Here is a 274-nt window from a genome sequence, read left to right on the forward strand (position 1 = left end):
CACAAAGGCATGGCTATTCCACGAGGAGTTCTTATTCTTTACAAAAAAATCAATCAATCGATAAATCAGGACCTGCCTTCACCTCCCACGCACTTTGTAGGAGACAAGGGTGCAAAGGGCCGTAGTTTCAATGCGTCCTCAAGTATCTGCATCAGAAGAGGCCTGGAAATCCTGCCCCTTTCCCATCCACCCCATCCCCATCTCATGCACTTTCGATCCAAAGCCATTCTTAAGAGGGTCCCAGTGGGGTCTTGCTCCTTCTTCCCTTTTATAG

The sequence above is a fragment of the Athene cunicularia genome (assembly GCF_003259725.1).
Source record: "Athene cunicularia isolate RWA chromosome 1 unlocalized genomic scaffold, athCun1 chr1_part1, whole genome shotgun sequence".
Taxonomy (NCBI): Eukaryota; Metazoa; Chordata; class Aves; order Strigiformes; family Strigidae; genus Athene; species Athene cunicularia.